This window comes from Dermacentor variabilis, chromosome 1 (assembly GCF_050947875.1).
Source record: "Dermacentor variabilis isolate Ectoservices chromosome 1, ASM5094787v1, whole genome shotgun sequence".
Taxonomy (NCBI): domain Eukaryota; kingdom Metazoa; phylum Arthropoda; class Arachnida; order Ixodida; family Ixodidae; genus Dermacentor; species Dermacentor variabilis.
This window is the reverse complement of record NC_134568.1, coordinates 26,549,109-26,563,546: the sequence shown is the minus strand read 5'-3', so window position 1 is coordinate 26,563,546 and position 14,438 is coordinate 26,549,109. Positions and strand designations below refer to the sequence as shown.

At 49.7% G+C, this 14,438-nt stretch overlaps 1 long non-coding RNA gene across 1 annotated transcript in view; it reads right to left on the bottom strand.

The window, feature by feature from the left end:
• Positions 1-264: 264 nt before the first annotated feature.
• Positions 265-14,438, bottom strand: part of LOC142575990 (uncharacterized) — a 109,127-nt gene continuing 94,953 nt past the window's right edge. Inside the window, exon 3 of the long non-coding RNA XR_012826750.1 lies at positions 265-507. This is a non-coding gene — a long non-coding RNA (uncharacterized LOC142575990). The remainder of the gene's footprint in view (positions 508-14,438) is intronic.

Genomic DNA, 14,438 nt, shown 5'->3' with positions numbered 1-14,438 from the left:
CTTGCCTGGTGCGCAGACGTGTACTTCTTGTGCCGTGTTCTGTCAATTCAAGCAGCCACACTCCTCTTTTCAAGATTACCGACTAGCCTAGGAATGTGTTCTTACGGCGCAGAGAGTCGTGTAAAATAAAACTGGGTCAAGTAACACTCCCCTATGAAACTTCGATGCTAACGTCACAGACCTCGCCCTTCCACCAGGTTTAAAAATCGACACGAGTAACTTAAGTTCTCAGTAAATGCCCAGTGACATGTGTTTTAAAGAGCACTCGTTGTATTTTATTAGTGTTGGTGCTGTTGGTCCAATGCCGCCACCCCTTTCCGTATTATGAAGTAAGCAAAGACCTTGTCCAAAAAGAGGCACCGCCACCACGTGAACAGCTGAAATGGCACAAAACAGCGGCGGTGCACTTGCTGTATGGTGACGCTTGAAGCCGTCGTATCAGCGCCAGGGCGTCTTAGCATCGCCAAGGGGTCATAGCATCATGATCGGGTACTGTTCCGTATGGACCTGAAGAAAGAGAATAAAAATAAAGGGAGTAAGGAAGGAGATTGGTCGAAAAAATCGTGCCTTTATATATATATATATATATATATATATATATATATATATATATATATATATATATAAACGAGAAGAAAGGAGGTTAACCGAGGGGCCTGATCTTTATTAGTCATATAAGAAGCCAACAAACACTGACACCAAGGACAACATAGGGGAAATTACTTGCGCTTAATAAATGAAATAATAAATGAAGGAGCACAGAGGACCTTAAGGAAAGCAACCGAGCTCTTAATGTGCTCAACACCCAGACCGGCTCAAAGAAACCTAATTGCAATAACCAAACGGGCAGCATTGTCAGACGTCAGTAAGGCAAAAACTTAGCAGGCTTTAGACTTGTATGTGACAACGCAAACTTTGTTCTAACTATGCTGTATATTGTTATATGTTTTATGTTGAAACTGTATTTTGCGTGTGTCACATATTCAGGAGCCAAGTAGTAGCGCCGGCGCTGTATTTGTGCGCGTATATGTGAGCCGTGTAATGGCTTTGCGGGTGGGGGTGCAGTGTTGGATTCTCATAGCATAGAGTCAGGGTATCAAGATACAGAGACAAGTTAAAGAGACAGGCGCTGTCCAAGCCAATAAATATGTTGCTCTTCATGTCTTATAGAACATGTGCCTATATTTACTTAGTAATTTTTTACTGTATCTTTAGATTGACAACATCTCCTTATATAAAGCAATAAAAAAAAAAAAAGAAAGAGGCAGCTAAAGTGTCGCCCTGAAGCACTACATCATCAATGCTATGGTTAAACACAGCGAACCATGAAGCTGCTAAAAGGAGGTGATGCACTCGTAAATTCAGGCACTCAAGAACATCCTTGTCAAACCACGGACCCTTCCAAACAAAGCAGCCTCCAGGAAAAATACCTCTGCTAAAACTGCGACAGCTAAGCAGCAAAGATGGATGCTGACGCACTGTACGGCCGCGGGTTCTTTGACTTCTTCTCTTTGCTTCATTTGTTTTCCGGCAGCGCTCCGGCCAAGGCCACGCGTATACAGCAGAAACAGTCGTACATTGAAACATTCGGGCAAATAGGTCAATCTGCGGACCGCCGCAACACACGAACGACTCCCAGCCAGAGCATATGTTGGCTGACCTACATAACAAACCGCAAAACAAAGCGAGAAAGGACAATAATAGTGGCGGTCGGGGGAATTGCACCAGCGCGGTGTGCGCGTCTCCGTTCACATGCCGAATATCATGTATACACTTGGTGCGCGGTACATGCGTTGGAGGCGCGAACAACAAAGCCGTTTGCGAACGCGTCGCATCGGCGAACACAGCTGCGTGAATACGCGCGGCGCGCAAGCCAGCGGCGCGTCGTCGTCCGAAATTCGCACGGCGACCACAAGTGGAAGATGCGAGAGGCAGCTTACAATGGGGGAAGCAGTGGCAGGAGGGGGCTGAGACCAAGTGTGCTGCTCCCGCTTGACGGGAGCGCGCCCGTTGTAATTTGCTTGCTGTCACTGTCGAAGGAAACAATCAATAACTCGAGCGCGCTCGGCGGTAGCCGCCGGCGACGAAAACGACTGTAGCGAGAAGTGCGTGTGTTAGTAGTACAGCAGGAGTAGTTTGAGCGCACAGAGCGCAGACTGAGGGTGTCTTCTAGTGGGAGAAGTGATTGCAAAAGTAACCGTAAGAAAAAGAAAGGCGAAGGAAAGGGAGGGCGGGGGTCAGCCCCGCCCTCTTTGGCGGCGTCGTCTCTTCCTTTCTGCTCTCTCAGTGAATGCATATATATATATAGTGCCCCAACAGTGTCTTTCCCAGCCACATCCGTCACAAAGGATGAGTGATCGGCGAAGAAAATGAGTTTTGAAAGAGAGAGTGACCAGGTGGACGGGAGGAGTGTGTGAGGCGGTGCGAGGAGAGACGCCGTTGACTGAGACGAGTAGAAGGGCGATGCCGGGGTTTTCGTAACGATTTCTCTAGCGCAGTACGTCCGGGGCGCACGCGTTTTACACTTCGTTGCCTTTCCTCGCTTGAGCACGCAAAGTGTCCACAGCGAGTGCGCGTAAATTTCTAATTTCGTTAGCTACTCTATACAATAGCGCTTTCGTTTTTACACTCGTTTTCGGCAGAAATGGAACTGATGAAGAGAACAAGCTACGCAGCATAGATAAGCAAACGCGCGCGCACTCTAACCCCTGTTGAGTCGTCGACCCTCTCGCCAACCTGGGTCTACGTTTTGTAATGATTCTTTCGCTTCGATTCTACACATTTCCGATCCTCTGTAAGCCGAGTGTTTGGTCGATCCCCACGATAGCGGCGGCATGTTGCCGTGTGAGTCAAGGGCGAAGGGCAATAAGTAATGAAAATAAAAAGAATGCGCGTAAAATTTGGACGCGCGACGTTCTTTCTTTTTTTTTTTTTTTTGAAGTGCACAGCTGTGGTCTTACTGAATAACCCGTGTGAGTTTCCTTGTAGCTTCGATGGTAACCTCTAGGTCGATGCCAACTTGCGCAATATATTGCGCAGAGTTTGGCGGAACCAGACATCGCAAATGTAACAGCTGCTCGAAAGCGACACTCACGGCTCATCTGATCGCTTGGTCAATATGGGCCACTGTTGAGTGAACCACTGCAACATCCGGGGAGCAACCCACAAATCTAATGAAACCATGCCATGTTATCATGCAGCCTCGAAAATAAAGAAAACTCGCTGCAGGATGGTGCGGAGCATGTTTTGGCAATCTCAAGCTCCGTTAGGTCGTCGCAAGTAAGTTATGAACATAAATAACAACGGAGTTATGAGGAAAAAAAAAGATTACGCGGATCCCACGCACTGTGGGAATCGGTGGTCGCGAAGCTCCTCAACGGCGCAATTCCATCACACTCTCTTTACCGGGACGCTGCGAATCTCGCGGTCAAGGTAGAATTGCAAGTACGGGTGCGTATGTGTATACTGAGAAGTATATTGAGAAGTACAGCGCGTCTACATCCCTTGCAAAGACGTGATCTATTGTACCCCCCCCCCCCCCGCCCCAATCAAGACGTTGGTAAATTTCCTTTAGGGTTGCAGTGAACAGCGCGAACGCCATCTGTAACGTATAAACCATTGCCACCACGCGAGTGCTTCCTCTCCAAACTCCTGCGCGCTAACTTCACAGCTCTTCGTGCATTCTCTCTCCGAGCCCCTCACCTGCGTGAGAAATCCCCGCTGTACGTCAAACGGGCGAGAACCCGGCGCCCAACCCGGAGAAAGAAGCGCATGCTACGCCTGAGCGACTGTAACGCGATGGCACTGTCAGGATCGACCCACTCGCGGCGTCGATTGCACTGCCTCCAGGGTCGGCCCCCCAAGCTCATAAACCACCCACATCCCCAATAACACCTTCGCGAGGAATACGTATTTTGCACTTGTGTCAGGATCGGCCCATCAAGTCACCACCTCCGATTAGTCACAGCCTCCGGGATCAGTCCAGTTTACAGTTATACTGTCTCCGGGATAAGCCCACCTTGCACGGCGACACAGTACCCAGCAGCCATACCAAATTGTGGGAAGGTAGACAAAGAAAACTTGGCTTCAAACGAAGGACATGAGAAGCGTAAGATCATTGCGTACCACTGCGCGACGGCTTATAGTTGTTCATTCCCAACAAGAGACCGAAAGGCAAAGCCTCTTTTGGGCACGAAAATTTTCTTCGTTTACCGCAGTCATCATTATCCTATTCAAGTCTACGGCAGTACCGAAAACATTTCCCAGGCTTCTATAGCTACTTTCAGCCTCGCTTTAGCCTAACTCCTTCCGATGGCCGAAGAGAGAGAGAAAACAAGGATAGGAAAGGCAGGCAGGTCAACCAGAAGAGCATCCGGCTTGATACCCTACATTGGGGGAGGGGGAAAGGGGAATAGAAAGAGGAAAAAAGGAAAGGAGTAAGCACTGAGTGCGTATGGGAGGGACACTATACACAGGAACACTATAAACGGTCTCTTAAGCCGATGCACTTCAAGTATTGCCCTAGTGCACGAATCGCTTTTCGAGCCAGGACGGGTGTGCCACGGTCCGAGTATCTTTGACGCGGTGAACGGTCTCGAGTCCAGTCGGCGTATAAAGTTGCCCGCGGAGAGAGGCGTTGTACATCGTAGCGAGGGCAGGTACACAAAAGGTGCTGGATGGTTTCCTCGCACCCACAGGAGTCGCACATCGGGCTCTCGGCCATTCCCAAACGATAGGAGTATGCGTTCGTGAACGCCACTCCCAGTCACAAGCGACACAAGGTTGTATCGCCGCGGGAAAGGCTAGATGGCAGTTGTAGCCGTAGCGTGAGGTCCAGTTTACGTAATCTGCAATTGAAGGTAGTTGAAATCCAGAGATCTTGTGACTTCTTGCGTGCAAGTAGGCGAAGTTCTCTGGCAGCGTCCGACCTCGCCAAAGGTGTTGGACGCGTCTTGGTATCTTCGTGGGCACACCGGGCAGCCTTGTCAGCTAGGTTGTTGCCGACGATGCCACAGTGAGCAGGGATCCATTGAAATATAATGTGGTGTCCTCTTTCCAGAGCATGGTGGTGCACTTCCCTGATGTCAGATATCATCTGCTTGTAAGTTCTGTGACGTAATGCAGACTTGATGCTGTGAAGGGCTGCCTCAGAGTCACAAAATACGACCCATTTCTCTGTTGGCTCTTTGGTGATGTATATCATAGCGGCATGGAGAGCTGCAAGTTCTGCCGATGTAGATGTAGTCGTGTGCAACAATTTGAATTTAACTGTAACGTTCTTGGCTGGAACGACGAATGCGGCAGTTGGGAGCTGGTAGGTGACGTCGAACCATCGGTATATATATGAATGTGGTCATGATACGTCTGGTGCAGTAATAGGAGCGTAAGTTGTTTCAGAGCCGGCGCTGGATGATTGAACTTTTTTGCAATTCCAGGAATAGCCAAATTCACTTGAAGCTGTTGCAGGCACCACAGGGGAGAGGGAGGCTTTGCCGCCGGTGTAAAAGATGCCGGTATGCACTCTTGATGAGCGCTAATCACTCGTGAAAAGGTCGCTTGAGGTCTCTCGGCTGGTAGGGAGACCAGATGATGGTCGGGGATCCTTGACAGATGGCGAATGTGCGCTCCGAGAAAGTCGACAGCTACATGTGTCTGGATTATATGATCTCCCGCGATGGCGATTGTTGCTGTTGTTGAGGTGCACCGAGGCAGCCCTAAACACGTGCGTAGGGCTTGGCCTTGCATGCTCTCCAAGGCGCGAAAGTTCGTCTTGCATGCATTTGACAACACTGGTAGGCTGTAACGTAGGAGTCCGAGAAACAAAACCCGGTACAGCTGCAACATAGAATGGACTGGTGTACCGCAGTTTTTCCCGCAGAGAAATTTGAAGACCTGAGCAATGTCGACTAACTTCTTCTTCAGATAGGCGCAGTGAGGGCTCCACGAGAGGTTGCGGTCAATGGTGACGCCCAGAAAGCGATGCGTCTTAACATAGGATACAGCTTGACCATTGATGGAAACAGGATACAATGACATTTGTTTGTGCGTAAAACCAAGTAATGCGCACTTTTCAGTAGACACACTGAGGCGTTGTTCTCGGAGATAAGACGCCGTCATGGTTGCCGCCCGCTGAAGCCTGGCTCTTAGATGAGGGCGAGTCACCGAAGAGGCCCAGATGCAAATGTCGTCGGCGTATATTGAGACATGTACTGTCTGCGGTAGGTAATCCGGTAGATGTAATGGTCTGAAGTTGGGCTGTCTTCGGTCTGTAAGAAAAAACGCCTCTCAGTCAAATAGTCCCGAATCCATTTATATATCCGGCCACCAATTCCAACAGCCTCAAGTGAGTTCAGTATGGCCTTATAGGGCGACGTTGTCGTATGCTCCTTTTATATCTAGAAAAAGTGCCGCAGATAGGCGCTTGAGGCTTTTTTTTATTTTGGACCCATGTTACGATGTCAATGACGTTGTCGATGGACGTGCGACCTCGACGAAAGCCTGTCATGGCGTCCGGATAGATGTTGAATCGTTCTAGGTACCATTCCAAGCGAGCAAGAATCATTCTTTCAATCACTTTGCCGACGCAGCTCGAAAGCGCAATCGGACGATATGATGAGAGCTCAAGCGTTGACTTTCCAGGTTTCAGAATAGGGATCAAGCGGCTCGATTTCCATTGTTTAGGAACAACGCCGTTCTGCCAAGACTCATTGTAGTAGTTGAGCAGCTCATCACGTGCGTCATGTCCAAGGTGGCATAGGGCAGCATGCGTGATGCCATCAGGTCCTGGTGACGAAGAACGCCCGCAGGTCGCCAAGGCAGCATCTAGCTCTTCCGAGTGAAATTAGCACGTTCATTTCTGGTACACGCGCCTCAGGGATGTCATTCAATGCTGCGTCAGTAATGATGGCCACGGGCCCAGCAACCCGTGCACAGAACTCTTCAGCCACCTGAAGTTCCGAGCGGAGTTGGTAGAGGGCCAGAGCAGCGAAGGGCTTCCTTTGATGCGGAGATGAGCGAAGACCCCTAACCGTTCTCTATATGTGCGAGAGCGATTTTCGGGGATCAAGCGACTGACAGAAACTTTTCCATAGCTTATCTTCCAATTTATCCATGCGACGCTGGACTTTCTTTTGTATGCGTCGTGAAGCCCTCAGATCCAAGACGGACTTCGTGCGCCGATACCTCCTCTCCGCCTGTCGGCGTGCTGCACGCAGCATCTCCAGTTCCATGTCCAAGTCTGTTCGCCTTGCTGACCTTGTAAGCGAGCAGATGGATGTTTTCAATGCCTCTGCGATTGCTCCTTCGATAGTGTGTGAAAGGCCTTCCCGACATGTGTCATCCATATCCTTCTTAAACTTTGACCAATCAACTGTACACAAGATAGTAGAGGAGCGTTGCTCAACTCCTCGAATCTTTATGCATGTTGGAATATGGTCGCTTCCATGTGTTTCTATGTCTGTAAAACATTGGACGCTCGAGGCAAAGCGCGGTGACACAAAAGTTAAGTCCAAGCAGCTACTATAGGTCGTGCTTCGCAGATATGTAGTGCTGCCGTCATCCACACAGCACAAATCATGGTCGGCAGCAAAGGAGGCAAGACTCCTGCCCTTGGAGTCAATTTTAGTGCTTCTCCATAGCTGGTGATGCGCATTGAAATCATCTGTGATAACCCAGGGGCCATTGTTCATTAGTAATATTTTCTTAAGTCGTTCGCCGTCAAAGTGACGCGCTGGGGATATGTAGGCTTCAATTAGTTTAAATGACACATTGTTCTTTTGGACATTTGGGCAGACATATTGGTTGTCGTCATGAGGCTCTACCGCGTTAGCGACATATGTTAAGTCCGTGCGGATGTAGATGATCACTTTCGTGCTCGCACCGCGTGTGGACGAGACGAAAGATTCATAACCGGACAGTCTGAGTGGAGTTGATGTATTTGGTTCGCAAATGACCAGTATGGGCAAGCGATTTGTAAAAATGAATTGGCGAAAGCCTGATATACAGGTCCTTAGACCCCTGGCATTCCACGGAAAGATCGATGCACTTTTAAGATCAGTGCGGAAGGGGACTATTGGTCGAGCCATGATTCTTAAACGATGCTAGCAAGCACTGGATTTAGTGCATCCAGTATTTGCAGAGCACTTCGAGCTGCTGGTGTTTGCAGCTTGTTCAATATAATGCGCATTGTATTAATCAGCGATTGCAGCATATCAGCCACCTGCCTGTCTTGGTCGCCCAAATCACCGACAGTAGACGTAGGCGGTTGTCCAGCATAAGTTTGCTGTTATTCTGTTGGTGAATGTTGTCGTTTCGGTATAGAGCCGGCCAAGATTCGGCAGATGTGGTCTTCTCAGTGGACTTGCTCTTCGCGGTCCTTTCCACATTGTCTGGCCTGGGCGGTGGAGGAGGAAGTGGTGTTGTAGGAAGTGGCATGCGCCTTCCTTGAGGAGCGCCGGCGACGTGAACGTCGCTTCCTGATTTTATCGGCGGCTTCGCGATAAGATGAATGATCTCTCGCCATGTCTTTCAAGATGGCCATTTCTTTCTTAATATGTGGGCATTTCTTCGCTGAAGCTTCATGTGATCCTCCGCAGTTTGAACACTTCATTACAGTCGCGCCACATTTATCTGCAGCGTAGGGCTCTCCGCAGCGGGGCATGCTGCTTGATTTTCGCAGACGCTGCTCACGTGTCTCAGTTTCATGCATTTGCGGCACTGAAGAGGTTTTGCACTGAAAGGCCGCACTGCATGTCTGAAGTGTCCCACCTTAACATGCGAGGGTATATATTTACCCTTGAACGCTATTTTCACGCAGCGTGAACTGCCTAGCCGCTTAACATCAACGATGACCTCATCATTGGCTGGCTTGATAAGAATCGGCAAATCGTTATTAAGGATGGCGACGTCTACGTCGTAGATAACTCCGGTGACTACGTCAGATTCCAGAGGGATGTAAGAGCGCACCTGAATGCCGTCGATGTCCGTTACACTGCGTAAAGTATTCAAAGCAGCCGCATGCTGGACATCAACCGCCAGTAGATTTTTTCGGGTGTTCACTCAAATGTCCGATGTTTCATCTGGCACCAGGGCTTCCAATGACATCGACACAGATTGCCTGTTAATTAGCTTCATGTTGACGGTGGGAAGCAGGGGCACAAATATGATGGTATTGGCGTTCGGGCTCTGCGTCTGTCTCACTGTTTGCGTGCTTGACGATGAGGACGTCCTGGTGTTCCTTCTCTTCGCTCTGCGGCTCTGCACAAGCTGGAAGTCGTCATCGGAAGTGTCCTCACTGCTGAGAGAGTAGACATGGGTGTCCTCGCTGTCGGTGTCGCTCTGCTGACCGATCCGCTTCCTGGAGGCGGCCGCCGCTGACGCCGCTGACGCTGCCGTCGCCGGCAGACGTGCAGGGTCGTCCACTTCCATCACGACCGAGCAGGGAGCGAGGACCAGCGGATGAACTTAGGTTTTCACAGAAATAAACCGGAGCTAGAAAGAACAGCGCTGTATCAAAAGACACTTCCCCGATGGCCGAACATTTTCGACGTTCTGATAATCTGCCACCCACGGCTGCGCTTCCTTTCTCTCGACGCCCACTGTGTTACTATAAATACGATGAGACCGACTGTTATCAGTTCTACGCATTATGAGATCCGCCCAACTCCGCTTTTTCCTAGAATCAACTAGAATGCCATTTGTGTGCCAGCATTTCTTCTTCACTCGAATTAACTTGACGTCTATCATTTTCGTTGCATCGCTCTTTTCTATCCACCGCGTATGTTTTGTGGCTAATCGCGCTTTAACCTCCATGACAAGACGAATTTTTTCGTAAACATTCGCCACAAAGACAACAAACTGTTTCTTGATGCTTAAATAAATGACATAATAACACGAATCTCAAAGGAGTTTCGTATACAGTGCACTTGGACGAAATCAATTTCGGTCGAAAGCACGGGACTTTCCCAAACCAATACGATCATTCGGCGAAGGAGCACATGTGAGTGCAACATTCGCGAGGTACGCGGGGCTCCGAAGCGTCCTCAAGCAGTACAAATGCGAACTGAGCATTTATAAGAGCGCGGTGTGAATTGAAACTACAGTGATAAAATTTGGCATTAACGCGTTGTTCATCTAGCTATATATATACAGTGAGGTCCAACACGAATATTCCCCGAATTAATCTCTTCCAGCCATCCGCGTCTCGTACGCTTGACCAAAAACAAGAAAGAGAAATCGGGTTGGGGGGGGGGGGGGTGAGCGCAAGAGGAAATAAGAAAGAAGAAGAAAAGGGAAAAGGATGCAACTGAACAAAACACCGTCACAAGTCGACACTAATGGCGTCCTTGTAAATTCGCGGAGAGAACTGCGCCGGCGCATGTGTATAGTTACGAGGATTATGGCTGGCTCTGTGTACGGCGCACACTACTTCGAATATCGCGCACGCGAACGGACGAAGCGTGCGTGACGTTCCCGTGACAGCACCGTAATTTAAGAAAACCTCGACTCCGCGCGCGCTATCTCGAGGCGATGGCTATGCGCACCGCTCCGCGTGGACGTGCCTGTATGCGCGATAGGACTTTGCAACACCCCCCCCCCCCCCGCCCGCCTCCTTCCTTACCCCGCTTTTCGAAAGTCACGTGCTTTCCCTCACGTCATGACTTCTTTTTTTTTTTTTCTTGTTTCTTTCAATTTTTTTTTTGTTCTCTCTCCTTGTTTCTTTACGCTGCCAATCACGAATCTCGCGGTCGCAGAATGCGCGCTGGCGGTGGGAAACTCGGCCTCCGTCGCGCATGCAGCGTGCTTCGCAGCGAAAGCAGATAAAATAAATGCGCAGGAGTGCGTAAGGAAGAACTCAATAAGCCAGAAACAAGTGTAGAGGCTAATGCCAGCGCTTCGACCTCGATGAAGGAAAAAGAAAGGGGGGGGGGGGGAGCAAAGCGTACATTTTGTGTACGTGTAAACACTCGGCCATTGTCTGCCGCGCGTGCTCGCCAAGCCGCGAAGAGCTGCCGCAGCGCATGACTTCCTCCCGTCACGGCAGGCGCGGGCTGCTCCGTGTGTACGACAGCGAGACAGCCAAGCGCCGGCGCAAGACGGGCAAGAGCTGGCACCGCGCCGGGCTTTTACTTCGTTCCCTAGAATTCACCGGCGTCCACGTGCACCGGCCGGTGGACGTGGCGGAGTAAGCACGCGCTGTCAAAGGACGTCAGATCAGTTCGGTTGGCTCGTTCGAAACGTTTTTCAGCGGTGGAACATAAGAACATACGTATAGGCTGTAAATAGCCGCAGAGCATTTTACAGCGAAGCTGTTAGCCTACTGTTGGTCGGGATTTTTCGTGGAATGCTCACCCCCCCCCCCCAAAAAAAAAGAAACAGTACCGCCACCTAGCGGCCGCGGCCACTCAGCCAGACCCCAAACGGCAGCTGGAAAATGGTTTTGTGCCTGAGTTTCCGCGTAACAGAATTATGTTTTCTCGTACAATCAAATTACAATCCGATGTCATCACGTCTGCAAGTTGCGTCTAAATCTCACTTTAAAAATTTTTTGACGCAATTTACTTTGAAAAATTCAGTTAGTCCAATACGACACTTGCGCTTGGCGAAGGGCCTAGAAGAATGAGGAAGTATGCAGCACTCTCGAACACGTGCGCGCGTGTGACGTACGTCGCCTGTTGCGGTGATGCTTATGTAACGTCGTCTAACGTCAGCAACAGCTTCACTGTACGCATCCACTTTCACAAAGTGGAAAAGAGGCAGATTTTTAAAAACAATTATTATTCTCGTCGTGCACTGCACTGGACCGTGGGGCTAAATGACGCGCGCGTCAGAGGCTTCCGATAACGCGTAAGTACCATCTCCGGCTTCCATGGGTGTAACGAGGAGTCCTGCTCAACATATCCTTATAGGTCAAGGAAGCCGCTCTCCAGTTGATAGGCGTTTTAAACAAGTCGCCTTAAATGTTTACTCATTTCGCTCGAGGTCGCGCGTTCGATCCCGGCCGCGCCAGTCCCATATCAATGTGGAGGTGGGGGGGGGGGGGGCGAAATGCGAAAAAACAAAAAAACTTTCGCGTACTTGGTTTTATGTGCACGCTAAAGAACCTCAAATGTTCAAGATAAATAGGGAGTTCCGTACTACGCAGTGCTTCATAATCAGACAGTGGTCTTGGCATGTAAAATCCCAGAAGTGCATTATTTAATTATACATACTGAAAAAAAAAAGAGACCTAGAACGTTTGTCTCAATACTACCTTTAATCTGCACCACCCTCACATCGAACCCTATTACTGTCGGCAATAGTCCACGTTTAATTGTTGGGCAATGCATGAGCAAACGCGCTGACTGGAGATGTGTTCAGGGACCCTCCTTATATTGCAGCCCCCCCTAGAAACAATAAATAATTAATAAGTGCCGAATAAACACTCCAGATCAGTGCGGCAAGAAACCATCTTTGTCCTCTCTGCCACTTGGCCGATCGAGACGATGCAACACTCATTTAAAGAGGCCCTGCAACTTTCTTAGAGCATTGTAAATAAATCAAACAAGGTATAGACGTGAGAGAACGCTTCCGACAACACCTCAAATATTACCCACTTCAATGCAGCACAATATTGTCGCTGTAAAGATCGGGCATGCTCTCCTCCGGCTCCGTCAAACCCCCGCCATTATATGTGCACATGATGACGCCATGGGGCACTAGTACGATTATCGGATAGATGTGCGAAAACGTCACGAGTAATATGAACTTGATCAACGGCCCCAAAAGCTTCTGCAACGAAAAAAAAAAAATGTTCATGGCACTGATTTTCGGGAGCCTTCGGTTTTGGCTCCCCAAGATCTCAGTACCTCAGGACTTAAATAAAGTTCTTGTCATGTCATGGCACCTTACGTACTTAAACGAGAGAGAGAGAGAGAGAGAGAGAGAGAGAGAGAGAGAGAGAGCAACGGATAGAAAAGACAGGGAGGTCAACCAGAAGAGCATCCGGTTTGCTACCCTACACTGGGGGTGGGGGAAAGGGGAATAGAAAGAGGAAAAAAGGAAAGGAGTAAGCACTGAGTGCGTATGGGGGGGACACTATACACAGGAACACTATAAACGGTCTCTTAAGCCGATGCACTTCAAGTATTGTCCTAGTGCACGAATCGCTTTTCGAGCCAGCGACGGGTGTGCCACGGTCCGAGTATCTTTGACTCGGTGAACGGTCTCGAGTCCAGTCGGCGTATAAGGTTGCCCGCGGAGAGAGGCGTTGTACATCGTAGCGAGGTTAGGTACACAAAAGGTGCTGGATGGTTTCCTCGCACCCACCTGAGTCGCACATCGGGCTCTCGGCCATTCCCAAACGATAGGAGTATGCGTTCGTGAACGCCACTCCCAGTCACAAGCGACACAAGGTTGTTTCGCCGCGGGAAAGGCTAGATGGGAGTTGTAGCCGTAGTGTGGGGTCCAGTTTACGTAGTCTGCAATTGAAGGTAATTGAAATCCGGAGATCTTGCGACTTCTTGCGTGCAAGTAGGCGAAGTTCCCTGGCAGCGTCCGACCTCGCCAAAGGTGGACGCGTCGTGTATCTTCGTGGGCAGACCGGGCAGCCTTGTCAACTAGGTTGTTGCCGACGATGCCACAGTGAGCAGGAATCCATTGAAATATAATGTCGTGCCCTCTTTCGAGAGCATGGTGATGCACTTCCCTGTCAGATATGTGCTCGTAAGTTCTGTGATGTAATGCAGACTTGATACTGTGAAGAGCTGCCTTAGAATCACAAAATACGACCCACTCCTCTGTTGCCTCTTCAGTGATGTACGTCATAGCGGCATGGAGAGCTGCAAGTTCTGCCGACGTAGATGTACTTAAATACTAAATACCACTGCGTTCAAAGCGTCGACATAAAAATTCACCTTTGTACTTCCGGTATGGTGGCTAGAGGGGGCATTGTGACGAGTGCTGTAGTAGGGCAGCGGATTGGGCGAGTTGGTTTGAATTTTATTGTTACACTGTAGTGACGAGCGCCTTATCCGCGCCAAGAGAGAAGAACGCGCGGAACGCGGTGAAAATTTTGGACACTGCTAGGGGCGCTGCTGTATGCAAAGGTGCCATGCTTGCGATGTCCGGCCACTGACTAGGCTTCGCCGGCTGCGTTGATGCTTCGCTCTCGCCACTTCATTAGAGAGTTTTAGAATTGGGAACCCAAGTGGCTTGGGGACCCAAGAAAATTCCAGGCCACAAGTGCGAAATGCGCAGAACCCAAGCCAGTTTTGGGTTCTTGTGTTCGAATTGACCCGAGACCCCGAAATCGAGAAAAACTGTGGCCACAGCCTGTCGCACTCTTGCCAGAAATTCCGCAAAGGCGTTAGGCACACGCCAGCGACAACCGACCGCTGACTGGCCTTCGAAAGTCCAACCGTCAGGTGGCACAGGAGCCCGCCCTCACAACCACCGGTGAC